Genomic DNA, 27,102 nt, shown 5'->3' with positions numbered 1-27,102 from the left:
GTCTTCTTCTAGGCCACAGATTGAATTGTTTCTAAAGGCATTGGTCTCAGGAATATCACCTATGGAAGGTCCTTTATGCTTCATTGGATGATTCATTACTAACCACTTTTGGATTTCTTTTCTTCTCTCAAATGGTTAATTGCTCTGGATCCCTAGATCATCTTTTCCAAGCTTACTGACACCCGAAAGAGAAATTCAAATATATTACTCTATTTGGGATAATTAAAGCTGTGGTCTCCTCCTGGTTCTTTATATTCTTCAATGCCTTGAAGGAGATTCAATTAATCTAATAGGATTTGTTTTGCTTGAAAAGGTGCAGGCTATAGGTTAGTACTCTCATTTTTGTCAGGTTGCCTGCAAGTGAGTCTGTGGTTCTTGTTTTACAGAACTCTGACTTGTGAAACAGAGGTTTACAAGGATGACAGAGTATAATAAAAATGATACTGCTTGATTGTGAGATAGGAAACTGAGGGTTTAGCTGTGGTTCTTCTGCAGGCTCTCCCCTGTGGCCTTAGGAAAAATCACTTCACCTTTGGGCTTCAGTGACCTCATTTGTAAAATGAGACTGTTAGCCTAGAGCTTCAGCTGAAGCTCCCAGTATCCAAATACTGTTAGCTGTGTTCAAGTGGGCTGGGCACACCTAGTGATATCCTGCAGACTATCCTTCTCCCTTAAAGTGTGCCTAGTTTTATCAGAGCAGACAGCAAGAAGCAAGGCAAACCTGGAGGTCAAGGGGATAGGCAGGATCTAGAAGTAGAAGAAAAAAAAAAAAAAAACAGACCTAAGTCCAGAGGTTTTAGGAGGCAGGCTGGTTGAATAGGCAAAGCACAGGTTCCAAGGGGTATGGCCTTGGAGAGCAGGTGGTCATCTAAATAGTCAGATGGTATGGGGGAGGGGGGTGGGGGCTGGTGGCCACAGCAGGTAGGCAGCGAAAGGCAAGGAAGAAACACAGGAACATGTAGTGCTCCGGAGTCAGAATCATGGAAGTCTGTCAGGGCTTAGCAGGGTCCTGGCCACCTGCCTGGGTTCATGGGCAGGGCAGAGATTAAAAAAGGAGAAAGGGGAGGGGGATCAACAAGAGCAAGACAGAGTTCCAGCCTCGGAGAGCCTGACATATTAGGCAGGTCTCCAAAAGAGAGATTTGGGCAAAGAGGAGCAAGACAGAAGGCGAATTCTCAGAACTGGGCCACCAGGTGGGGGCTGAGTTAACAAACGCAGAGTTATAGGAACTGGGACAAAAGGTCAGAGGCAGACTAATAGAAAGAAGGTTAATGCTGAGGACTCACGTTTTGGAATTTGAGTACCATAAGGTTTCTTCTAATCCACAGCTTTTAGGAAGCAGTGATTTCTCTTATCTTTCAGCTGCCCATCTTCTTCTACTGAGTGACAGTCTCCTCTCCCTCCCCCGCTGCTCTCTCCTCATTCTGTCAGCCCTCAGTGACTTTCACTGAGAATTTACTAAATTCCAAGTATGAAGGGATGGGTTTTTTTTTTTTTCTGGAAGGATAGTGAGAAGTGAGAAAATGTAAAATCACAATGCAATGTGATAAATATGGCAGAGAGGTACGTGCTAGGTACAGAGAGTGCTGAGGAATCAGAAGCCAGTGGCATCCAGGGGGAGCGAGGAAGGTGTCCCAGAGGAAGCACTCTGTGAACAGAGCCTGGGAGGGCAGGTGGCAGGTGGCCAGGTGAAGAGGCTGGGCAAGGGCGGCCTGGGCAGAGAGAATGGTGTTTTTGCATGGGCATGGAGTTAAACAGGGAATGGGCATGTTTAAGGAGTCAAGGGGTAAGCATGGGGAAAGCTGATGAGGGCAGTGGGGGGAGTTGCCAGAGATCAGTGAGGGAAGTAATTGAGAATTTTCAGAAAGTAAGGGACACTAGAGTTGATTTTAAGGAAGATGACACTTTCTGGCAGAAAAGAGGGGAGACGGAATCCTGAGAAGGTAATAACAGTGAAGCAAGAAGAAAGCCACTGGGTCCTGGCAGGAGATGACAGGGCTAGAACCAAGGCTGTGGCAATAATGAAGAGGAGCAGAAATAATCAGATGTTGGGGAAGAAGCAGAAGATCCACAAATCCACAACACAACTCGGTCATAAGTAATTTTTAGGAGTCAGGAGCAGACAGCTAGGAAATAGACTGAATCTTTCCTTGAATGGCACCCTCTACAGGTGCTCGTTCAGTGCCACCCTCACACACTCCCAGCCTCCCCCTGAGGCTTTGGTTCTCTTTCCTTAGTCCTGGTGTCCATCATATCCCATATTTTATTTATCTTGTTTATTGTCTATCTCCTCCCACTAGAATGTAGCTTTTTGAGGGCAAAGATTTTTGTCATTTGTGGTCACTGTCTTACCCTTTTTATCCCTAGCACTTAGAACACTTCCTGATACACAGTAATCGGTAAATACCGAATGAATAAAATCAAGGCACTAGCAGCCATGGACCAAAACTTAGAGCAAGGAAAGACTTACAATCATGGAATATTCAGTTTTAACAGACCCTTCCATTTTAGGGAGACATAAGTGATTTGCCCAAGGGCACCCACAGCATGCCAAGCAGAGATAAGAAGGAAAGGGTCTGTCAGTGTGTAAAGTAGGGCCTCATCTCCCAGGGCTGACTGACAGGCAGGAAAGGAAACTCGGGTGTTGGTGCCAATGCTTGGCTGCTACAGGACACCACAGCTACAGGTCAGTCCTGATGTCACCAAAGTGAAATTTATCAAGATAAAAATGAAATCATTTGATTTCTTTGTGTAATGGAAACATACTGAAACAATTGTTTCTTTCTTCCAAGGACTATTTTCATCTATAATGTCCTTTATCCCTATTTGTAAACTCCCCACCCCCACCCCTGACATCCCACCCCATACCCACACCCACATTGTTACAAGAATAAAGGATCTTCTGGAATTGGGCATCAGACATCAATATTGTATATTTTCCATAATACTTGTGTTTCTGTTTCCTTTCTTTTCTCTTTATCCCTCAATAAATATTAACACTTAGTAAACACCAAGCCATTGGTATGTAAAATGTGAATGACAATATTTGGTTATTTTTCATAACTAGAAATGTTAGAAGATTCTGAAAAGTATGAACATTTGAAAGTTGTGTGAAAAGTCAGATTACCACTTTCTTTTTCACCAATCTGTTCATTTGTCCATTCTTTTCATCATTCATTTATTTTCATGTTTGACTCATATTTCCTTAGTACCTACTAGCTATAAATGATTGAGCTATTGGGAGTATGAAACTAAATCAACGAGTTTACAACCTGGTAAGAGAGATAAGAAGTAAGGTAAAATAATACTTTCAGTAATTCAATAAAAACATACCTAATTTGTGTTCTACTTATTTATATTTCAATAATTTAACAAATACCGACCCAATAGCTACTACATATCCAGGCACTGCTTTGGGAAATGTGCATCCAAAAGGAAATAAGACAAACACAAATTCCTGCCCTTATTGAAATTACGTACTGGTTGAGGAAGCAGGCAGTAAATGGTTGTGGTATGGGCTACAGAGGAAAAGAGTGGTGGTGCTAACTTTGCCTAGGTAATTAGGGAAGCTTCTTCAAAAAGGGGATATTGGAGTTGAACTCTGAATGCTGAATAAAATAAATAGATAGGAGGAAGTGCAGTTGAGGAGAAGTCTAGGTAATGAGAACAGCAGATGTGGAGGACCTGAGACTTCAGGGCATGTCTCATTGGTAGAGTAGAGAAGGCCAGTATGTGGGGCAGCTGCAAAGGGAATGTGAGACCAGAGCAGTATACAACAACTGTATCACATAGAAAACCATAAACTCCATTGAGGGCTTCGCTCTTCTTCCCCAGAGCAATAGGAAGTCAATAAAGATTACAAACACAAGAAAGTAATGACAGAATTTGAAATTTGGAGATTGGATTGGAGTGTGACAAAAGGAGAGAGGGTAGAAAAAATAAGTATTATAAGAGAGATGTGGAAATGTAACAGTAAAAATTTAGGAGACTAGAAGATTATATGGTCCTGAGGATGTTGAAGAAAAATTAATGGAGGAGATAACTTTGGACCTGGGCTTTGAAGAAGGATAAGACTCAGGAATGCAGTCATGGCAGCTGTGACTTAGCAAGGATACTTTCAACAGAAGGCCATCATGTGGAAGGTCATGGGAACGTGAAAGCATAGGTGATGTGTTGGGAACAGCAAGCCGAAAATTCTGGACAGACACCTGAATTACACGAGTGGGAAATAGATTGAAAAGTAGAAGTAAGGGTGAAAAAGTTTGGGTATTGTGCCATTTGAATTTTATTATTTAAAGCAAAAGGAAAAATAAAACAGGAATCAGTGAAAGATTCTGAGTCCACAATTACATTCTCATATCTGTTTTCAGGGAGATTAATCATATAGCAAGGTGTAAGAGAATTGGAAAGAAGAGAGGTTGGAGGAAATGAGAACACTTGGGAGTCTAGCACAATCAAGGCTTGCATGAGGATGGTGGCCGTGGGAATGAAAGAATGTAAAGGACATTATGGAGATGAAATGAACAAGACTAGCAACTGATTGGTCACCAGACTACATGGAAGAGGCCTCAATACTTCATAGCATTGTCAGTACCTCATTTTACTTGTTCTTCAGTACAAACCTTTGAGATAGGTTATAAATTTGGTGCCCTGGAATGCAGACTGATAACCACATGAAATCTTGCCCACATGCCACTAATAGCTGTGTTACTAATGTAGCAGTTTTTGGGTGAGTCCCAAATGGACTGGATTTTAAATGTTAACCTACTAACAATTATCTCCATGTCCTATTAGCAATCAGCTAAACCATCTGTTCCTTCCAATAGAGGATATCTTCTGGAAAATGAATTTGAGAATGGTGAAATATTGGATGCTTAAAAAACCCAGACTGAGAACATTATTTTAGAGCACTGCATTCTCTGGTGGAGGGGGAAGATGTGGGAAGGAATTTCTTCTTCTCTGTTATATAAAGCTTATGCTAAGATACACAGGATATATAATGAGTTCTATGACTTAATTTTGTGTTGCCAACTTTTTTTTTTAAGTGAAAGACTAATCATGAAATGATTCAAATGGGAAGGCAGTGCCACTAGTGGAAAAAAACCTAGACTCAGAATGAGAAAAGCAACTTTCAGCTTATCTGTGTTATGTGTTAATGATATAATCTATATTTTCACTTAATATCTCTCAGTCTTAGATTTTCCATCTGTAACATGAATGTACCAGCCTTCCTTGCCTAAGTCATAGAATTGTTGTGAGGATCAAGTGAATTGATGTATGTGAGAGAGATGCCCAAATAGTATCATATCATCAGACCTGAATGCTATTTGCTTGGAAAACTCCAAACTGTCATTGAACCGGATCTGTGAACCTCTGAACTATATATCGTTGGCCAACAGGGGGTATTGTCATATTAGGTGTAATAAAGGTTGATTGATAAAAAAAAACTTCATCACAGATTTATGAATTTTACATCACAGTTCTGAAATAATGGGTCATGCTATGTGTCTTACGACAGTAAGTGTGCTACATCTGCACTGTATAAAGTAACATATTTTGAAGTGTGGTGCCTGGGCTTGCAGCATCAGCAAGACTAGAAACTCATTAAAAATGTAGATGATTGGTGCTCACCCTAGACCTCCACTGAATCAGAAACTCTGCAGGTGAAACCAAGCAGTTTGTGATTGAAGAGTCCCTCCAGGATATTCTGATGTGCCTTGAAGTTTAAGAACAACTGATCAAGAGAGAGGAATCTAAGCTCTGTAGTCAAATCCTAGCTCTGACCTTTTATCACACAATGACTTTGAACTTGTTCTTTAACAATGGCTGCCCAGAGATTCCCTACTGTGGTGGAGGATTAAGAGGGATGGTATAGATATATTTTACTCCTCTTAAAATACTAGCCTCCTAACTAGGCTAACCATCATATTTGTTAGTTCTTCTGCCTACATAAAGATTTTTCTTTCTTTTCCCCCGTCTTCATTTTTGCAAACATTTTCTTGGGTGAAAATAATTTTCAAAGAATCAAGTTTTCGGTTAAGCTATTGGACCACAGAGAGGAACAGCTTATTTGAAGACTCTAATATACTAGGAAAAAACAAAGCCAGGTTTTATTTTTGACATTGAAAACATAATTTTCAAAGTGCATAGGCTACTCCTCAGAAAAATACAACTTATGCTACTAAAATTTATATGACTGTCTATGTTTCATAAAAGTTTATCTGCTTCAGACAAACCAGGCATGCAAATGAAAGACAGCTTCTGTGAAGATGGCTTGGTTCTCTTCAGAAGTGTTATCTATAGCTAGAGTACACAGTAGTTTAGTTTTTTGGGATCACTACCCAAAATGAACCTATTGCTAAGCACAAAAATTAATGCATAAGACTAGGTCTGGGTCTGGTATACCTTTTTTTCCTCTGCTGGAAATGAGCTCCATAGGTATTTACATTAAGTACTAAAATGTTCATTTAGAGCACCAAAGAAATTTTTTTTAAAAGATTTGTTTATTTATTCATTAGAGACACACAGAGAGAGGCAGAGACACAGGAAGAGGGAGAAGCAGGCTCCACGCAGGGAGCCTTTTGTGGGACTCAATCCTGGGACTTCAGGATCACTCCCTGAGCTGAAGGTGGCGCTAAACCGCTGAGCCACCGGGGCTGCCCACCAAATAAATTGTTAATGAAGCTGCTGAAATAATGGGGCCAGAGGAGACTGGTCTACGCAATGGCTATAGGGTAACCTGCCACATGTCATGCATTCTGCTAAGCACTGGGGGAGCAGAAGTAAGAAAAATCAGAACAGTTCCTATCCTCACTGAAGGAACAGCATAGCAGAGGGAAGGACATAAACAAATGATCACAAAAATAAGAATATAATTATAAGTTGTGATAAATTCCATGAAGAAAACAGTACAGGATGTTTTGAAAGCATGTAACAGGAAGAACCGTAAGCCTCTGCCCTGAAAGAGTTTGCAGCCTTCTTGAATGTGCTTTGCATTTTGTATGCTCGGAGTTGGTGTATGTAGTTCTTTACTGCTACTCATAGTACAGAATGTCCAGAATTTTACTTACCAGATAACTTCCCTGCTATCTGACCTTGGGAAAATTACTTAATCTCACCAGGGTTCAGTTTTCTCAACCATCAAATGGCACAGAAATACCAAGCTGATAAGGCTGTTAGGAGGATTAGATGGAGAAAGACACAGAACTGTGTGTGCTTGGCACACGGTAAGTGTTCAATGGATGCTAACTGTGTTAGCCCAGAGGAGGGGGAGATGGAGATGGAGGGTGATGAGATGGTGACAGTGATAATTTGTAATTCTGGACTTTTGATGCTTAGCGTAATATTTGTTCCTTAGCAAAAGATATATATGTAAGTGTTATAACCAAAATATTAGAAAAAATTCTTAAACATATAAAAAAATAATGTCTAAAATCTGTTGCCTGGTCTATTTTTTGACTATGTGCTAACAGAGTGCAGAATGTCTTAACAGGAAAGGATAAGGGGAACATTCTTAGTTTCAAATTCTGATCTACCTTTTAGGTGATAATGTAGTGGTGATAATCAAGTTTCTAAGTTTCTAACTCTTGATCAAGGACTGGAGAGGAGGGTTTTCCTGGAGAATGAACACAGTAACATAAGAAGACATGTCAGAAAGACAAGCTTACTAACACTGAGGTCCTGGAATAAGCAGGACAACAGCTAAGTCAAGAAAACTAGGCTTCAGTGGGGAGCCCTTGTTTCCAGCCTGGCTCTATTTCTCCAATGAGCTATGTGGTCTAGTTCATCTTTATGGGCCTCAGCTTTTTCTTTATTTCTCTAGTAAGATTTGTTTCCTTTATGAAACATCCTACTTCAGAGAGATGTTATACCTTACTAGAAGGGTAGTATTAAATGAGATGATATAATATAAGTGGTTTTAGAGATTTGAAAGCCCTAAGTAAACCAGATTATTGATCATAATATTGCTATTATAACTTGGGCCACATATTGTTAAATATTGTTTATCTTCTGTCTTCCCAAAACCATTCAGCCTCTTCAGTACTGAGAGGATACCATTTGTTTTCATGTCTAAAGCAGGATTTCCAGGCATGTGTTGACCGAGCTATAGAGAATACACCATATTTGAAGAAATCAGAAGAGGTGCTTAGAGAGACATGGGAGTACAGGATTTCTAGGGGGTGACACAGTGACAAACAAGGGTGAGTAGCTTCTAGAGGCAAACATACAGCCAGAGTAGTGAGGCATACTGTTAAGCAGAGATTTCAGGTTTGCCAGTAAAGCCAAAGTTCAAGCAAAGATAAGAAACTTGGACATTTGGAAAACCATAAAAAAATATAGTCATTCTCTACTTACTTTTATTTACTGAATAAACTTTTATTGGGTGTGACAGAGGGCAAATATGGGACAATGGTTCCTGTCCTCCAGGAGCCCACCATCTGGTAGAGGAGAGCAACATGCATATTGTACAACTGGAGGAACTCCGAGATGGAAGAATCTACAGTGGTCTCTGAGATTAAAAAGTATCCGCTAGGGAGGCCAGAGAAGGCTTCCCAGGAGGGTAAGGCTTGGGTATGGAAGGAGGAACACCAGCAGGACACTGAGGGGAGAAGGTGGGAAAGATCATTCCAAACATTTTCAGTTGCTATTTTCATGCGGTGATCTGTCTAAAGAAGGCTCAGATTCTGGTATAAACTAAGATTTGTGTAGCCCTCATCATAGACATAATTAAGATCCCAGTTAATTAATCTGTTGGTGATTCTTCCTTTTTTTTTTTCTTGTATAGCAGCCTTAGTTTATTCTTCATAATATACATATTAAAAAGTGATAATGTAGAGCTGTAACTGAGAAAGTATCACAGAGTTCCAAAAATGAATTCACTGTAGGAGTCTAAATAGAAAATAAAAATCAGCTTTTTAAGCTGCTTTTTTACAGAGTGAGTTTGGAGTCAGCAGTAATTCTGGGTATAGAACACATATTGTGCTTCATAAATTGAGCTGACCCAGAATATTGCTGCTACTGCTACAACATTGATCATATAGCCTCTTATTTTGCACAATAAGAATTGTGTAAACTCACTATCAACTCTGTTCCTCATTGGAGTGTGACTATTTGTGGGCTATTTTGTTTGATTTACCTTTGCTCTTAGCTAAAATATCTGGGATTATCAGTTATGCTGATTTCTTAACACATTTTTAAAATGAAGATATGAAAAGAGGTTTAAATCAACAAAGAAACGTATATCGCAAATCTATATGAAGGTTAGGGACCTTAAAAATCCTTACTCATAATGGGTACTTGGTTTGAGGGGGTAAAAGTAGATAAAAAAAAAAGCAGTTTCCTGGCTTTCTGGTCATCATTCATCCTCCTGAGGCATATTTCCAAAGTACCCTATATTGCTAGCATGAGCTTTACTCTTGTTTCCTTATAGTACCCCTGTATAGTATCTATTTCCTCTTTTCCTTATTCCTTGACCCTTTTGTCCTCTGCTTACTTCCTTGTTCTCCATACCTCTGATTCCTTTTAAAAAGCTTTCAGGCATAATACTTGGCTAACGCTCCCTCTACAGGTGATCTGGTGAATCCACTGCAATTACCCCAGCACAGTTAGATCCTCTTCAGTTCTTGTTATGTCACCAAAGCTCTGTGTATCATCTGGTTAAAAGAACTGTAGCAGCAGTAGGAGAAAATCTTTCAGACCGGAACCATTTTAAGTAGCAGGATTACAGATTCCCATAGTCTATTTTTCCCTAGATGGAATTCACTGTTACAAAAATAAAGCATTGTGAAGAAAGAATTCATGTATAATTGATTTTTGCATTAAAGCAAATTATGGTTCATTTGTCCCAGATGAAAACAGAACCATTGTTAATTTACACCAAATGACAAAAGCATTTTTTTCTAAACTAGACTAGTGGTTATTACAACTTGTAAAATCCAATAATAAGCCTGAGTCCTTAAAAGTAGAAAAGAAATGGAAAATGTCAGCATAACATTAGTGACTTTATTGAATATATTTTCCCATGGTTAAAAGGTAGTATACAAGGTGATGTAGGTTAACTACTATAGCAAGCAACAGTGACTTCGTGTAATAAAGGCCTATCACTTTCATATCAGTGACTCCTGAAGTTGGTGATTGGGCTCTGGGCCGTAGAGCTCTGCTCCTTCTACCTTTGTCACTGCCACTTTCATCATTTGACCTCCAAGATTGTAAAATAATAGAAAAAAATAGAGGGCTTGGAAAGTTGTATAAGAAGTTTCATGACAAGGCCTGTACTCATCCCACATCTTCCCTGCCCACATTCTTTTGGGAAGAACACAGTCAATGTTGCCAATCTAACTGCAAGCAAGGCTGGGAAATGTGGGTCCAGGAAAAAAAAAAAAAAAAGGAAACAATTTAGTGAACACAGAGCAGTGTTCAAACAGAATTTCATAATTTATAATGAAGTGATTATTTTACAAATGATCAATATAATTCCCATTCGTTTTTCCTGTTTCAAAAAGAAATCTGCCCCAAGAAGCTTTAATAAAAAGAGGTTATATATCCAGCAGTTAAAAAGCAAGGACTATGGAGTCATATACACCTTAGTTCAAATTTTCCTTTATGTTTTGCTAGGCTTTGGCTTTCTTTGAGGTCTTTTTTTCTTATTCTTGAATTTTCTCATTCATTTTTTGTGAACTATGGTACCTAAAAATAAGGATACTGTGATGATAAATGAGATAACGTATGTAGCATAGGAAGTAGTCAATGAATGATAGTATTTATTTGTATGATTAGTAAAGATAGTGTGAAGGATATTAATACAGATGACATCTACAATTAGACCTCATCTAGTTCCTTACATTGAGGACATTTTCTTTCATCGAAACTACAAGCCATTCTCAAAAAAGGAGTTCTGCAAGTCACAAAATAAAGGAATTTGGTGAGGAGAGAAACATCCTTGGTTATGGTAGTCTGAAGAACTTTATAGATTTTTCATCTTGTGGAGGTGGGGGTGATAGCTGCCCAGTCCATTGGAATGTGATGCCTGTCTCCCCAGTGGCATGAGGATGACTCACCAGAAAGCTTGTTTTTGCCAACTCTCTCTTCTCATCTGTAACAGAGAGGAGGCCCACTTGTACCTCTTAGGCAGAATGGCGTACTGAGGTTTTTGTCTCTCTAATTTCTGTGAAATGTGCTTTCTCCTTGATGTATGCACATAAATCACAGACATTTGCAAAACAAGTAAAATATGAAGTCTAAGGCTCAAGTGAATTTATCACAATTAAGTAAAAGGTTTCTCAGCCTGTGCCCATGCAGGAAAGCAATTGTGTCATCTGGTACAGATTGTTTCTTTCCTTATGTTTAGACAAGAAAGGGAGGAAGGAAGGAAGGAAGGAAGGAAGGAAGGAAGGAAGGAAGGAAGGAAGGAAGGGAGGGAGAAAAGGAAAGGAAAGAAAGAAAGAAAGAAAGAAAGAAAGAAAGAGAGAGAGAGAAAAAGAAAGAAAGAAAGAAAGAAAGAAAGAAAGAAAGAAAGAAAGAAAGAAAGAAAGAAAGAAAGAATTTACTTATTCTAAAGTGTCTGAGAACCTCCTCTGATAAGATATGCTTAAGGACTTTTGCTGGTAATGTTTCTCGTTTTCGCAATGAAAACCAACTATAAAGTATTTAGCTCATGTAAATCTAACACTCTGAATTTATAGAGTATCTTCAAAGCCCTTTCTGGGAACTCTTCACTTAGCTGAGATAATTTTATTTATGGCAGGCGGTGTAGGGGAGTGGAGCAGTAAGTAAAACATATTTTCATTCTGGTTTATAAGTGGGAAAATTAAATCAATATGTAAACTAAGTATGTGGCTAACATCATATAGCTGAATGCCAATGGCCAAAACAACAACAACAAGAACGACAACAATAACTCAGGTCTCTTAATTTCTAGGTCCAAATACTCATATTAGAACAGTCTGTTTTTTATTAGCCCTCTCGTTTGATGCCTCATCATGATTCTATAAACATTATGGTAGAAGGCCATACAAAAGATTATCTTGTCTAATGTACTGCCTAGAGTAGTTGAATGATTAAACAATTCACAACAAAAATTTTTGTTTCTGGTAATATGCTGGATTATTTTATTTGGACCATCTCTCCCTCTGACCACAACTAAAAACGTTGGGTATAGTATTTAAACACACACACACACAAACAAAATTTCTAAAAGTGCCAGGCAACTAGCAAGATAATAGAGTTATCAAACTGGAACCTAGGCAGAGATGGGGAGGGCTGGTGTTACCTAAAGCCACTTCTGCTTTTGTTGAACCAGGTGAAGTGAAACTTTGAAACTGACCAATAAAGAATGCAGATTGGAATTATAAGATATAAACTGTAAAATAGCCATCCTTCTTGTTTAATTATAGACAAGTTTGAGTAAATAGTACAGGAAACTATTAAACAAACAAACAACTGTCCTAGAAGATTTAAAAGAAAAAAAAAGCACTTAAAGAGAACTTCAATAAAATGAAAATTAAAAATGAGGTTGAGAAGTGTAAGGGCAGATTCATCAAAGCTGAAGAGACCATGAGAGAACTAGGAGATCACTCAAAATACATTACACAGAGTGCAGACACAAAGAGATAGGGAGGACAGGAAAGCTGAGACATATTACAGGCAGGTAAGAAGGGTTGATAAGTGTCTGATAGGAGCTGCAGAAAGAGAGGGTTTGCAGAATGTGGCAGAGGCAATATTTGAAGAGGGAAATGACCAAGAAGTTTCTAGTATTGATAAAATATACAAATATACAGTTTCAAGGAGATTCACGAATCCCAAACAGGTTTTTAGAAGTCCACAGCCGGTATGATGTGGTGGAGATACAGACAACCAGACACAAAGGGATATATCAATACTAGCTGAGGAGGAGGGGCAATGTATATCTCAACATATGTTGAGAAAATAATTCTCATTCTAGAATTTTTTTCTTTAAAATATGAGGACTAAATAAAGACATTTTGAAAAACAAAACCTGGTAGAGTTTGTCGCCAGCAGACCCTCACTAAAGAACTTTCTAAAACATGCCTCCTAGGCAGAAGGAAAGTGATCCAAGATGGAAAATAGAAGCTGCCAAAAGAAGAACAAAGTGCCATATATGTGAATTAATCTGAATGAATATACATTTTATAAAACAATAATGCATATAGGACTAAACAGTAAGATAGTCAAAATATCTTAAATAATAATACATTAACAACATGCATAGATTAATAATATATTTGTAGAAGAGTAAAAGTATTGACTTTGATAAGTGTGCGTGTTATAATTTCAAAGGTAACCACAAAAAAAATGGAAATAATAATCACATAATTTAAAAAATCAATCCAAAAGAAGGAAAAAAGAGAATAAAAGACAAAACAAGTGGGATGGGACAAAAGCCAACATAAGAATACAACTAGAGGGATCCCTGGGTGGTGCAGCGGTTTGTCGCCTGCCTTTGGCCCAGGGCACGATCCTGGAGACCTGGGATCGAATCCCACATCAGGTTCCCGGTACATGGAGCCTGCTTCTCCCTCTGCCTATGTCTCTGCCTCTCTCTCTCTCTCTGACTATCATAAGTAAAAAAAAAAATAAATAAATAAAAAAAAAAGAATACAACTAGAAAGCCAAATTTGTCACTTATTACATGTTCATAAATTATTACTACAGAAAACCACATAGCTGCATCTCACAATACAATGGTAAGAGGAATATGCGAGTCACCGAATAATATACTTTGTGTGATTCTGTTTCTATATGGTTCAAAATAGATAAACCTACACTATATTGACAAAGGATTCAGGCTGGTAAAACCTGTAAAGGAAAACAAGGACAAAATTATTACAGAAGTCAGGGTAGCAGTTCCCCATCAGCAGTCAGAAAGGGGACTATTTGGGGAGTGGCCCTGTATAATTTTCTTTACACTGTACATATATATGTTTTATATACTTTTCCACATGTATCTTCTAATAAGAATTGTTAAAAGATAGACAAATACATACGTAAATGATGTTTGCTAGGTGTTTCCCTGTGTTTTGTACTACTTCTCTAGAGCAGACTTCAGAATGGAAATCAGTGGGTCAGCGATATTAGTATTTTTAGCATCCTTAATAATAATGGTTCAAAACCAACTCGTCTGATTTCTAGGCCGTTTTCTTACAAGGTTCACGTTACCTCCCACGTATTCTTAAGTTGTTTACCAAAATCTTTTTGTTATTTTGTAGTGCCATCAGAATATGTCATTACCAAAATCTTTCTATTTCACCAACACTATCATTTAAAAATATCCACTTTCAAGTTAACTTAATAGGCAATTACTTTGCATGTTTTTAAATGCATTTGTGCCATGTTAAAGATAGCAGAGGGGCTAAGAATGTGGCCTTTGGACCCCGCCTGCCCAAATCAGTGTCCTCGCTCTGCCAACAGTAGCTGTATAAGCTTGGGCCAGATATCTTACCTGTTTCTCAGTTTCCTCATCTGTAAAATGAGAGCAATAACAGAATCAACTCCACAGGCTTGTTGAGAGGATTAAGTGTAAATGCCTAAAACAATGTCTGGCACATCCTAAGTATTTGATACTTGTTTGCAAGTACTTTATTATTTCAAGAGTAGACCAAAGTTTATTTGAGCTCAGTACAAATCACATCCTTTTTAATAGGATATGTATAATCGGCAAAGCATGCCATGGCCAACCTAAAAGACAAATATTAGCTGCTCCTCCACAACCATTGGCTAACTTAATCTCATAAATGTTCTTCTCTTAGAATGTTAGTGCTAACCATGGGGAAAATGAATCGGAGGGAGGATCAAGAATGCTTATAGTCACTCATTTGGTTCAGTAATGAATTACTGAGCTACAGGCCTGCAGTAGATATATGGAATGCTGTAGTTTGCAAGGCACTGCACGCTAGTAGGGGAGAGAAAAAACAAACATCTAAATATTGGAAGAAGAGGCACATAGTGCGATGGACTAGGTAAACAGGAGGTCCTAGTCTCATTCAAGACATCAAAGAAAGCTTCCTGGGCAGGGTGGGGGGGGGGGGGAATGGCATTTAGTATTCACCAATGTACCCATCTCTGACAGATCTATATCTCATCATTGATTTCTTCACGAAGACCCTGTTAGGTAGACGCCCAATCCCTTTTTAGAAAGAGGGGAAACAGATTCAGACAAGATAACTGGCTCCATAGGGTTGTTTTCTTCATTTCCAGAAACACCCTGGGATTCTCATGAAATGAAAAACCTATTTAGGTGGCACTTAAGGTTATCTCTGTCCTCTCTTAGCAGGCAAAGTCTAGTACCCGTGGTGAGTCAAATTCTAGCACACAAATCATAAACAGCAAACAGCTGCTTTGACTTTTTTTTTTAAAGCATTAACAGGAAATCCCAAGCTAAATATAAATTGGGTTTTTAGGAAGAAACAATTCAAGGAAAAATAATCAGCATCTCGTTTTGTTTGCCCTCCATTAAGAAGTCTCAGAATACAAATCAGCTGTAGTGTAACTATTAAATGTTTAGAAAGTATTCAAATTCATATCTCTGCTGGCATGCTGAAACCCTAGATTTGTCTTGGAGGTAGTTACCTTGCAATTATGTTTGAATTCATTAAATATTAGGTTATGGTAAGAGATGTGCTGCTCGATATTCCTTGTTAAAATATAATGCAAACCCTGGTTGTTGAAAAGAGAAAACACCAAAACCATTTGTTTGAGTTGGGTTTTGGGTAAAAATAAAACTAGGCTGCCTTATTTTTAGATAAAACTAAAACTAGGCTGATTCAACCCCGTCACCTGAAATGTGTACCATTGTCATTGGTTTCTTGGGGATCCTTTTAGACTTTCATTGTAATTCAAATATTTAAGATTTGTTCCTTTCCACAAAAAAAGGCAACATAATATACATACTTGTCTGCACTTGAATTTTTTTTCTTAATGATTTATCTTCAAGCTCTTTCCCTATCAGCATTTGTTTTTTAGAGATTCCCACCACATGGATATAACCTCATTTATTAACTAGTACTCGACTGATGAGTTCTAATCTTTTGCTCTTATAAGGATACTTAGTGACATCAGCGCTCACTGAGTAAATGTGTGTTCTAAATTCCAGCCATTCTGGAAAATAGTGTGGAGATTTCTCAAAGAGTTAAAAATAGAGCTACCCTATGACCCATCAATTGCACTACTGGGGATTTACTCCAAAGATACAGATGCAGTGAAAAGCTGGGACACCTGCACCCCAATGTTTATAGCAGGAATGTCCACAATAGCCAAACTGAGGAAGGAGCCTAGGTGTCCATCAAAAGATGAATAGATAAAGAAGATGTGGTCTAAGCTGTGATATCATAGAAAATGAAGCATTTTTAGACAATTTAGGTAAAGTGTGATCAGGAATAAAGTCAGGGCAAGCCTAGAATACAGGATGGAGTGAAGTAGCCAGAGAAGAGAATAGGGTACCAATGGTGGGGGGTTGTCAGAAGCCTGACTGAGGGAGGACTCAGGCTTCCCAGAGGTGACTCCACAGACTAATTCACTGGGACCCATTGTTGCCCAGAGCATTTCTGTCACAGAGAACACTGGGGCTCTGTGGTTGGCTCTGAAGGGTCCTTGCACTGCCTACCCCAGAGGATTTTGTCTGGCTAAAATGAGAATCTCCATGTGAAGGAATTTGGCTAACTATGAAGTATCATGCAAATGTATGGGAAAGTGTCACGTGAAGGCGTAATAATGTAACAGTGGTATTCATTCTCTCATTGCCTTTCCAAACCAAGTCTATGCCTAACATTTCATGATTTATTGTTGCTGAATAGGAAATAATAGAATATTTTCTAAAGCCCTTGTCATAAATGTAAGATCTCATCTAAAACCTGTTTCAAGGAACTTTTTAAATATGAAAAACAAATTCCTTTGAATTAGCTACTATGTACATGCTTGTTCATATAATTCACATATTATCAGCAGTATTTAAATTGAAATAAAGCTCATTTTATGACTAATTTGACCTACCAATAAAAAAAAGAAGATGTGGTCTATATATACAATGGAATATTACTCAGCCATTAGAAACGATGAATACCCACCATTTCTTTCGACGTAGATGGAACTGGAGGGTATTATGCTGAGTGAAGTCAGTCAGAGAAGGACAATCATTATATGGTTTCACTCATATGGAGAATATAAAAAATAATGAAAGGGATTATAGGTGGAAGGAGGGAAAATGAGTGGGAAAAATTAGAGTGACAAACCATGAGAGACTCCTAACTCTGGGAAAAGAACAGGGGTAGTGGAAGGGGAGGTTGATGGGGGGATGGGGTGACTGGGTGATGGGCACTGAGGGGGTACTTGATGGGATGAGCACTGGGTGATATGCTATATGCTGGCAAATCGAATTTCAATAAAAAATATATATATATAACCTCTTTTGTGTAACCCTCCTATACTTTCTCCTCCTGTAAAGACCCCTTGGAAATCATGTGTTCCAGATGATGTGGTTACAAGATGGAGAGAGCTGCCCCAATAACACCTGACTCTGTTGTGACTGGGGTAAAAAGTGTCATCATGTTAGTTGCCAAAGTTTGTGGTTACTACAGCATAACCTACTGCTTCCTGACAAACGCAAACCTATCCCTTCACATGAGTGCAAATGGATTTATGAAGTAAATTCCCCAAAGTAGAATTTCAGCTTCAGCTTTTGCTTTCCCTTCTCACTACCTCTAGGTTTTCAACAGACTCTCTAATTTATCCTGATGCTTCTCATTTCCAACCCTGGCCTTGCATTCCATCAGCATGGCCCTCATGTAGGCCCTTCCTGTTTACCATCTGACAGTCCCTTTGCTGCTGATCTTTGGGTCTCTTAACTGTCTATGTGCAATGCTGTCAGATTCATCTTTCTCTCTGTCCTCAGAATGAATGCATTTTTTCCTGACCCCCTAAAATTTTTTTAAAGGTTGCCAACTGCCTACAGACTCAGTTCTAGATGTTCTTGTCTGGCATTTAAGCCTGCCCACACTAACATTTAGAAGATAGTTACCAGTACAGTGTCCAGCATGGAGTAGGGACTCAATAAATGGTGGTAGCTGTTATATTTTATAGCCTGCAACTAAATAGTGCCTATATTCAAAGTAATTCCTGGTTGGTACTGTATTAGGACAAATTCATGATGCACTAAATTGCATTACCATAGGATTCTTGATTTTTTTCTCTAACAGCTTGATTTTAATCTTTCTTAGAGTGTGCTGCTTAATCAGAGCATTGGGTGGTGAGGCTACAGAAAAGTAACTCATATAATTCGTTAAACATCTAGGGAAGCATTCCTTTGTAACTGGGATGGATTATGCAATAGTGCATATGGCATCCAAGGATGATTGTACCACTTAGACATTATTAAAAACAATGTATCACACTGAATATTCATATGGAGCTATACCTATATGACACTGCTAACTCATAATCAAGTTGGAATAGCTGTTTTTAGCATTTTTAACTATGACGTGCCAAGACATGATTGTTTGCAAGTTGTTACCTCATGCATTCAAAGTGAGCCCATACATAATCTTCATCATTTAACAGTGTTTTTTGGGTAAATATGATATTCCTTCAAAAGCTGGCTTCATTTCTGTAATGTGGGAATGATGAAGTAGAAGTTTATTTCTATCGATGAAGGCTAGATGTTTATTCAAAACAGTAGTATTTTAAAATATTGGTTATTGGGGTACCTGGGTGGCTCAGTCAGTTAAGCATCTGCCTTCTGCTCAGATCATGAACCCAGGGGCCTGGGATTGAGCCCCAGTTCTGGCTCCCTGCTCTGCGGGGTTTCTCCCTCTGCCCCTCACTCAGCTTGTGCTCTCTCTTTCTTTCAAAAAAAATCTTTAAAAAAAATAAAATGTTGGTTGTTTTCACATTGATTTAACTGATTTAGATGAAGGAGATGTGTGAAATTTTTCTGGACCATAATCCAGTTGTCTTGGAAACTTTGAGAGATAAAAAATGAAAACAAGATATCGTCATGCTTAAGCTGCAAGGGATAATATGAATATAAATCAACTCTAAATTTCTTTATATTTTGTCCCAGTATAAACGAAACTCATTATTAAGGAACAGAAAATATTAAGGACATGGAGGATATAAAACAATACATATAATGTAATATGTTTTATTTATATCACATGTTTAGAAAATCTAAATCCAGCATTTTATTATTATTTTGGGACAGGTTTTTTGTGGAGTTTCAGTGGAACAACGGGAGTAAAACAAAAGTCAGTCAGTCTGTCTCTCTTTCTTGCTAGTAATTTCACATTTGTTTATGCTTTACAAAACTGTGCCCAAGTCCTGAAATCCTGTTTAACACTTAATCAGATTACAAATTTTCAGTGACAAACAAATAATGTACAATGAAATACTATTTGTACTGGGCTTTACTGAGGAAAGCTCAGCAGTGTTAGTAGGCTCTTACGAAATGACTCCTTCCAGCAACGTTAGCCATGGAGATGCCTGCAGTGCTTTCTAATACTCTGCAGAAAATAAAATGTAAGTAGGGTGCTGATGCATTCTTTCACAAAGGCTTTTACAAGCAATAACCTAGTCTATGTGAAAGCCATGGAAATTAAAGCACATCCTTTAGCAAAGGCAAACAAATTGTCCCGAACTAAATATTTCAGGGAGAAAAGTGGAATCCCTGAGAGTCTAAAAGTGGCATCCAGGATTCATTATGTAGTTAGCATAAAAAGGGATCCACATAAGCAGAAGCAAGAATGGCTTTATTTATTGGACTATTATTAGTGATTTCTGTAATAACAAAGCAAGTTGCTTCTGCATATTTCTACTCCTGGTCCCTGACATCCATCAATTACCTTTTTCTCCTTCCTCCTTTCCTTTCTTCTTGATCTCAAATCACACACTTGTCTTGTGAAGTTTTCTTTCCTTTTCTACTCTTTCTAGTATGAAGGACAGGTTCTTTAAACTATGACCTTTCTGGAAACACAGAGTATTGAAATAGTTATAATCTATAATGTATACATTTTAACTTTAAATAAATTAAGTAGATGTAAATTTAAAAAGGAGTAGCTATCCTCTTTACCGTTACTCATCTTTTAGGGAAACAGCCCTCCCACTCATCCTCCCTACCCTCTCTCTCTACACACACACACACACACACACACGCACACACACACACACAGAGAGAGAGAGAGAGAGAGCAAAGCAAAACATAGTGGGAGGTATCCTCTTATTATTAGACCACACTTTTAGTTTTCCCCCTCTAGGCAGCTTGGCAAATTACTAGAAATAGAAAAGATGTGTTCTTGTTTGGATGGGTGCTTTGGAATTGATAGTTTTTAAAGATTTAGTTTCATTCACCTGAGAAGATCTATAGCCTCTTTCAGGAATTAATGACATGCCCATCCAAGCTATATTTATGGTACTTCACTCCCAGGGCCTGTTACTATTGGGATTCTGTATCTCTGTAGGGAAAATTAAACATATGTTTGTCATCAAAGCTATTTTTCATTATATGTCCCCTGTGCATGATTTCTCTTATGATGCCGTGTTTGACCATGGCAGGATAGAAAAGTGTAACATAAGTGGACTGACAAGCAAGACGTAGAGCATGAGAGGAAAGTAATTTTTCTGACTCACAGTTATTTCTGGTTGAGAGTTGCGAGTTAGGGTAGCTGGGTTCTAAATCTCTCAGATGGGGTCAGTGAAGACATCTAAGAGTACCAGCTATAAGAGATGTGCAAATCACAAATCTGCCTTACAGTCTTTCTTAGCTGAAAGGGCTGAATGGTAAAGGAACGTAGCACAAAAAATCCAAACTATTTTTAGTGAATTTGAGAAAAATGAGATTAGAAAAAAAATTTGTCCTAGCTGTAATAGCAGTAGTAAGGAGTTGCTCAAGGGGGTGGCATTAACTCCAAGAAACAAATGAGATATTTTTGCTAGAAAAGAAGAAGAGAGCACTTCGACACTAATGATGATTACCTTGGAACTGGCTTCAGAGAGCCTTGTAATGGGAATGCTGGCAGGACTGCAATTGCACAGTCAACCAGCCTGTCTCATGGTATTGAGGCTCCAGCAGAGAGTAGAAGAGCAAACTCTGAAGAACTGCAACTGTAGCTTGAATTGGTGTTGGGTAATACTTATCCTTTGTCTTGTGAGTTAAATGATGAAAAGATACTTGAGATGTAGGCAAGGTGAAAGAATATTGTAGATCGAAAATCATAATCTGGCATGCAAATGTAATTCTGACATTTGATCTCCATGGCATTTTGGACCTTCATGGAATAGAGATAGGGTCTTTTCTTTCTCTTTTGCATGCCATACCACACCTAGCAGAGGACCTGCCATGTCTTAGATGCTCTTCTCTGTCAAAGATGCTAGTTAAAGCAAAACATTGATCATAGCTGCCTATTTATTTTCTTATGGAGAGACTGGAGTATTTCTTTTTTTTTTTTTATAACCAGTTTCTTAGTTGAACTTTTACATTTTTGGGTGTAAATGAGAATATCTCAAGAAGGAGTTTTATGTACAGCTGGAAATGTTCATATAACCTAAAAATAGAGTCATAGCATCATACCAGCTCAGATTTACTTGGACTTGCATAGAAATTTGCAAATAATAACTCGTACTTCCTATATTATGCAAACTTTTCAGTATTTAAATGTTTCTATATTGAATAGATATAGAAAATGCATTGTTTTAAGAATATACTCAATTTTATACTGACAGTGAAATCTTAGACTAAGAACAAAACTTTTCAGCTCTCAGATGGATTGAGGAAAGTTATCACTAAAGTATTATTGGGATTAAGATGCTTTTCATGAGATTTTCATTACAGTTTTGACAGTTTTCTTTTGATGCACATAATGATGATGCTAAACTAAGAATGCAGTTCTTGTATTTGGAAACTACTTCCACTTTATTTTTATGTCCAGTCATTTGCAAGGTAATGCAGGTTTGTTGGAAAAGATGTTCATTAGGTCCATAGTTATAGCAAAATGACTCATTGTTAAAAAAGACAAAACAAGACCAAAAAAAACCTAGCAAAATTTAGAGTTTGAGAAAGTAAACACTGTACTCTGTAAAGCTCACTTACTGATTTTCTTTTTTTTTTAATTTAAATTCAATTAGCCAACAGATAGTCACTTACTGATTTTCATATTTACTTTTCTTATCTGAAGAAATTAATTATACTAGAGTTCTAACAGTATTTAAAATGAAAGTTTGAAGAAGTGAAAAATCTAAGTCAAATGGAATAAAATGCTGTATATTAAATCTGTATGTGTTTTCAACCTTGATTGAATTCTCAAGTTAAAAAAAAAGAGAAAGCATTCTAGATTCAAAGTACTGAGTATTGTAGGAAAAAAAACGAAATGAGAAGGTAGAATGAATTTTTTTTTAAAGTGAGAGAGAAATTAACAATCCAGAACCAGGAATGGAAATATTATAATTAAGCTTTTAACTTGAAGAAAATTCCAAAAAGGTCATAGTGATATGATAATTGGTTACATTATGTTTTTTTTTTCTTTTACACTGTTCCCGGAACTTTTCACATTGTGGTTATATTCTTTAAACAATTAAACATTTTAAACTCTATATTAGAGCTAGTATTTATGATGTTAAATTGGGACTTCTTTATAGCTCAGTTGACTTGAATGTTCTGAGTCTGGTTTGGTATTTATTTTTCAGTCCTCAGAGTTCATTTTTAAAAATTTTAAAAATATTTTATGTTTTTAAAGATTCTATTTACTTATTCATGAGAGACACACACAGAGAGACACACAGAGAGAGAGGCAGAGGGCTCCATGCAGGTAGCCCAATATGGGACTCGATCCTGGGACTCCGGGATCATGCCCTGAGCCAAAGGTAGATGTTCAACCGCTAAGCCACCCAGGCGTTCTAGTCCTCAGAGTTCATTGTGGTTAGGCAACTTGGTTCCGCTTAATCATGATGAAATTATTATATGGATATATTTGTTCCATTTAATCATGCTTTTACAAATTCAGTTATCTGAATAATAACATAGATGTACTGTGCAATATAATCATCTTCAAATAAAAACTCCAAAGAAATTACAGTTCTAATTATAAAAATGGAGATAGCAGTAATGCTTGCTTCATAAGATAGCTGGGAGGATTAAATGAGCAGCACCTGTCATATAGTAAACTTTCAATACATATTGTATTTTAAAAAATATATATATATATATTGTATTATTATTATTTTCTTTTTTTATCTAGGCAAGACTGGCAACTCTCAAGTTGGATTGGAGATCATAGTGTTTGAACTGATCCATATGTGATGAGGATAATTTTAATCATGTATTCAAAATGATTTGGCTTCCTTAGAGGAAAGAAGAGCTAGAAATTTAAGGTTTCATCTATAGGAATGTATTTTAGCAAACCTGTGATTGTTGATATGGGATGGCATAAAGTTAAAAGCAGTGTGGTAAGTGCAGAGGCATGGAACTTACAAAAGGAACATTAGGAACCTAATTATTTTATATTACTTGTGTGACTTTAAGCATGTAACTTAGACTTTCTGAGTTAAGCCTTAGTATCTAGATTTATAAAATAAAGATCATTTGCAGTCTACAAACTTGTTGTAAGTTTCCAAGTAAGACAGTATGTGTATATTTCAAATACACTGTCTTCTGTAAAGTTGGGGCTCATAAAGTAATTCACAATTCATTTTTATTAACTTATACTTGTTAAATAGCTTAATATTTATTTTAATTAGAAGATAATGTAGTGCTAAGTTTTTTAAATAAATTATATATATTGGTGATGGCCCTGTATACAATCACTTCCCTGTAATTATATTCTTCCTATTAATCACACTAAAATTAGTATATGATGTTTTATAAAACATTCAGTTTTTATTGTAGATGATTTTGTTGCTTTATATTGTGTGTAGTATATTTTCCTCCAAAGTAACTGCAGTTTAAAAAGCATATGGGTTTCCAGTCCTCCATCTTCCTTCCCTTGCTCTATCAATGAAAACTCCATCTGGAGTTTTCTCTATACTTATATTAGGGAGAACAGATTGTTTTAAGAAAGTTATTAATTTTAAAAAGCTGATCAATTTGGGCAAAGTTATTGGTATTCTTGGTGTTAACATGAATTTAAATTGACTTGGGAAATATTCATTCGTGATTTCCCAACCCTCTTTTTACTTGCGAATGAGAAGTGGTAACCAGACAAATCTGTCCTGGTGGTTTAGAATCAGCTGGGCTGAGATGTATTTGTGGCATCCTACCCCATGCATAGGGCAGGATAATTTCAAATTGATTACACTAATGTTCATTTTTAACCTCTAGATTTTCCAAGACATGTAACCATATAGATTGATCAAATGTCACAAGTACAAATTAATGTCTAAAAGTGAAAGGAAGTTTGTGGGCATTTGTTAATTCACCTAATATTTAATGAGTTCCACTGTGTGGAATATGATAGAGCAATGCTTTCACAATTCTGAGAGAAATTTCTTTTAATTGAAACTTCTCTAACTAGCCAAACTGCCAATCAAGTATGAAAACAGATCAAATATATTTCTAATAGTATGATCTCTTCGAAAGTTTATATCACATACACACTTGCAGTGGAAATGTCATGAGATTGTATTCATTGAGGGGGTAAATCCAGAAAGAGAAAGCCACAGATACAGGAAACAGTGATGTCAAGTCAAGAGTAAGGAAAGGATAGTGGTGGGAAGTCTCAAAATGACACATGTACAAATTGCCTGGGGAGCAGTTTAGATAAAGAAAAAAGAAAAAAAAAGTTCAGAAGCTTCTGACAGAAACTTACAGAACCAGTGACTTGGTAGAATATATTATGTAGTCACAAGTCTTTAAGTAACTGAAAGTATATAAATGCAAATATTGTAAGAAAAAGACAAAGGCAGTTAGGAGTGAGGTCCTGAAAAAAGACTGTATTTCATAGGCCACCTACTAAGCAAACTATACAGGACAGTACAAATATAAAACAGATCTGTTGCATTTTTATAAATGAATGGTATGTGAGGGGGAAAAATCTATTTGATCTTAATGTGAGGAACATTTTCTCATGAGTTATTGAAGACTCATGACATTGGATCTGTATAGAAAAAATATGTATATACACACAGAGACACATAGTGCTAACACATTATTTGACTTGCCACTGAACAATGTTTACAGAATAATTGCAATATAAAAGCAATTTATTGCTTTTCAACCTTTATAGCTAACCTATAACAAAATATAGAAGGCATTACTATGGTTGCATGACAAAACAAAAATATCCAACTGTTTTGAAAAGGTAGAAGCAAAAGTTTAAGTTAGGGTGTTGAGACAGAGTGTTGAAAGAAGAAAAATGGCTAATATTGACATCTTACAAAGCATGGGATTTAGAAAACATTGAAAAGTGATGAAATAAGAAATATGCTTTTAAGAAATTATTTAGTTAACAGAGATAACATAGAAGGAGTAAAGTAATAATATACATATCAAACATCTGTAGGAGAAATGGGAGTAGAAGAGAAGTGTAAGTGGCTTACATCCTCATCTTTGATATAAGGAAGTGAATAGATAATAAAATTGACAATAAAAATTAGAGGTATACTGATATTACATAGTAGTCCAGAGACAACCTAAAAAAGACTTTGAAGTGAAACCAGTTAAATTCCTAGAAGAATATCAGTAGTTAAGGAAGAATAAGTTGTTATGGAAGATTCTAGATTTTTCTAAACAGTTTGTATGAAAATTTAAATACATGTATTTGCATATATTACTTTAAACACAATACAAATAAATGTAAAATAATCCCTTAATCGGTTGTAGCAATAAGCTGCTCTGACTTGATCGTGCTACCTCCTGTGTTTTATCTCTGACACAGTTAACCCCTTGGGAATAGGCATCAACTTTTTGAGGGGTGACTCAATGTCAAACACAAGGATTATTCAATAAAAACAAATAAATACATTTGTAGTGATTGAGCTTCTATATTAACTTCTTAAACAGGAACCACATTTATGAGGGTATGTAGGTCTGTTCATTGTTTATTCAATGAACGTTTACAGAGCAACTGCAATGTGCTGGTCACAATTGTGGGCTTTTGTGGACTTAAGGTACACAATTATTTCAGTTTGATAAGTATTCATATAGAGTTTATTATTTGATCAGGATTTTTTTAATGTCTCTGGTGTGCCAGGCACTGTCTGGGCCATGGAGATGGAGTGGTTACAGAAGACACAAGGAAGTCATTGCTCTCTTAGACTTGTCTACTGTTTCCCCAAAAAAGGTACCATATACTTTCTACATACTGTTTGGTTGGCTGATTCTGATGTGAAAGTTCTCTAAATATCTATAGAAAGAGGAACTTATAGAACATCCCAGTTTGGATACTATCAAAGAGTTCGTGAATCCTGGAGAAGACCACTTTTCAGAAGGAAAAGAAATAAATTTAGTGGAAGTGTGTCACATAATAAAGATTTCAGAGGACTAATCTTGAGGAATGAGAAAAAGTCCCACCCCTTTCATAGCACTGAAATAAAATTCACTTGTGGCTGTGGCCTGTGGCAATGTAGGATAAGAAATACAAGAGTATTCATCTTTCATTTTTAAAACCCTATTAAGAGATTAAATAATTATTGATGCTTTAGTTGATTAAGGGCTTTAAGTAGGAGTAATGTATTTGTGATTTGGGGCCAGTTTATGTGTGGGAGGGTGAATGTTACAGGAGTAATTGGAAAAAGCAATGATGGGGATGGGCTGTGGTAATTTTGGGGTCACATGCAATTTGGGAGTTGTAGCCATGAATAGTTTTTCTTTAAATATACATGATTTTATATCCTGTCATATCCCTTTCCAAGAGCCTCCAAATATACTTCTCAGTTCCTCCATCCAATCTCTGCACCTGGCACAATGGGAACAGATGGAAGAATCCAAAGTCTCAATTAAAACTGCCTTTGAATGTATAACAAATTCCTGTTTTGAATTCTTGTGAATTAGCAACACTGTGCCAGCACTCTGCCACCTTGTGGCGCTTGAAGTCCTTGCAGCACTGCAGAACTCCAGATCAGCACCCAGTTAGGTATTTAACTTTCACTGGAGCTGTGTGCACTAGGTCT

At 37.1% G+C, this 27,102-nt stretch overlaps 1 protein-coding gene and 1 long non-coding RNA gene across 22 annotated transcripts in view; one reads left to right on the top strand and one right to left on the bottom strand.

The window, feature by feature from the left end:
• Positions 1-27,102, top strand: part of DLG2 (discs large MAGUK scaffold protein 2) — a 1,975,849-nt gene that overhangs the window by 1,113,037 nt on the left and 835,710 nt on the right. The window lies entirely within an intron of this gene.
• Positions 10,485-16,054, bottom strand: LOC140615584 (uncharacterized). The gene is made up of 4 exons (XR_012016091.1): positions 15,907-16,054; positions 14,459-14,478; positions 13,783-13,815; positions 10,485-11,092 (listed from the first exon to the last, which is right to left on the bottom strand). It is a non-coding gene; the product is annotated as an uncharacterized lncRNA (long non-coding RNA).

This window comes from Canis lupus, chromosome 23 (genome assembly GCF_048164855.1).
Source record: "Canis lupus baileyi chromosome 23, mCanLup2.hap1, whole genome shotgun sequence".
Taxonomy (NCBI): domain Eukaryota; kingdom Metazoa; phylum Chordata; class Mammalia; order Carnivora; family Canidae; genus Canis; species Canis lupus.
The sequence above is the reverse complement of the archived record's forward strand: the minus strand, read 5'-3'. Positions and strand labels throughout refer to the sequence as shown.